This window comes from Anastrepha ludens, chromosome 6 (genome assembly GCF_028408465.1).
Source record: "Anastrepha ludens isolate Willacy chromosome 6, idAnaLude1.1, whole genome shotgun sequence".
NCBI classification, from domain to species: domain Eukaryota; kingdom Metazoa; phylum Arthropoda; class Insecta; order Diptera; family Tephritidae; genus Anastrepha; species Anastrepha ludens.
The window spans coordinates 37,469,669-37,471,942 of NC_071502.1; positions in this window are offsets into that span (position 1 = coordinate 37,469,669).

Consider the following 2,274-nt stretch of genomic DNA (forward strand, 5'->3'; position numbering starts at 1 on the left):
TATAAAAACATTTTGCGATAAGTGAATTTATGAAATTTAATAATATAAAGAATAAGAGAATATATAGAAAAAGTTAATTGGAAAATAAAAAGCCTAAATGCTTTTGGATAGAATGAATATGATTTTCCCTAAAATTGTTTGATTTCAAATTCAAACTATGTGTTTTAATATAATTTCACCATCATTTTAATATTATTTTATAATGTAAAATGTAAATTTTGTTCTAAACTATTTTTTTCTTCTATTGATTTTTTTTACATTCCTATAATCCGTTCAGTGATTTCGTAAATTTTGTTTAAAAAACAACTATGACTGTGGATTAATCGACCACCTTAGTATATGATGAACTGCTACAACAACAACAACAACCTTAGTATATAATCGGTCGCTAGCCGAATACCTCCATTCCGAGATGCTTTTAACTAGACGACTCACATCACGCACAGCTTTTGCTCTGCATTTACCTTGTGATCACACATACATACATACAAGCACATGCGCTGGTCGTTTTAGACGATTGGCTGCTATTTTTACCCTATAAGCCAAAAATATTAGGTTAGTTCAAAGTTTGTAGTGCATTTTAAATTTTTTATAATAAAATTTGTCTTGTACTTTTTCTAACATATTTGTACTTGTATATGTACAAATTATAGTTTTTGCATTTTTGTAGAACAGTGCTCGCAAAGAGACAAAAAAACAAGACAAAAAAGGGAAATACTACTTCGGGGCGCACCTGAGGTGAGGAAGTACTATTGGATTGTGACAGCAGTGCTATATGCCCGTACTCCACGACTGGAAGCATGATAAGGAAGAGTGGGATTCTCAATCCTATGCACCAATAGCCTTTGGATTAATTTCCTCTATAACGTATCAACCCCCCTATCGCTGATATTGAGTAAATGGATGCAGTTCATCGTAAACCAGCTGATTAGATCCTATAAGTGCGATTTTGAAACTTCAAAATTCCGCAATATATCAAATTTTTGCTATTCATCAAGTCTTTAAAAAGTCACTTGACAAACCAATCGAAATACTAGCACTACACTTGCATTAGCATTCGAGATTAACATAAACTCACCGTTTCACCTACTTATTCAGATGGCACTACAACCGTACGTCGGTTTTGGCAGAATCTAAAACATTGCGCCATCTAACTCGGTTCGCTGCTTGCTTGCGCCAGTTGTTGACACCGAGTGCTCCCAGGTTATTTATCACTTGGTCTCCCCACTTGGTAGATTAAGTCTACTTCTTCCTCGTCGTCCACAAGTGGATTTCCTCTCAAATGACTGCCGTATTTTAATACGCTTCACTATGCCCACATTTCGGTAGAACTCATACAGCGGATACGAAACTCATTCTCGCATATGCAAAAAGGACCAAAGGTTTTTCGGAGAATTTTTTTCGAGGACTCTTTGTACGTTGACAGCAGGTACTTTGGTACTTAATAGCAGGTACTCATCGCTTTAATCCAATATTTTCCTGAGTATAGCTGATAGAAATCCAAAGATGTATGTCTTTTCCGGCCGCAAAAAAAATCGTTTCTTTTTCTAAATTTTTGTTGTACGAAACTTCCTTCGCAAAAAGAGCATTAAAAATTACTTCCATTTTTCCTTCAGGGTCCGGCACTCGAAGTGCTGGTTTGAAAAATTAAAGTAAAAAATATGTGAAAATAATACAAAATTAATAATCCATTTACTTTTGCTCGATATGACCACCTTTTGCCTTGACTATGGCCTCGAGACGGTCCAGAAACGAATCGGAAGCTGCCCGAATTGTGACTCGCAGGTATTTTGGCCCACTCGGGGACAATGGCTTTTTTCAGCGCCTCGAGACTGGTGAATCTTTCAGTTCGGACCTTGCCAAAATGGCCCAAAGAGAATAATCCATCGGATTGGCGTCTGGTGAATTTGAGAGCCATTGTATGGACGTTGTGAAGTTCGGAACGTTGTTTTTTAACCATTCTTGATTAACTTGAGTTTTGTGAGGCGTGCCGAATCCTGTTGAAACATCCATGATCTGCCACCGAAATGTTTGTCTGCCCACGACTTCAAACCAACCTCCGGAATACTTTCCCGATAACATTTCACATTTACCTTGACACCAGGCTCGATGAAAATGTTTTGAGAGCGCCCATCTGCGGCTATAGCGGCCCAAACTATTGCCTGTGGCGGGTGCTGCCTCCTGGTGGTCAATCGATGACTCAAATTCTCCTATGAACGGTCGGTCAAATAAACCGTATCGTTTTGGGAGTTTACGAATTGCTCAATCTGAAAA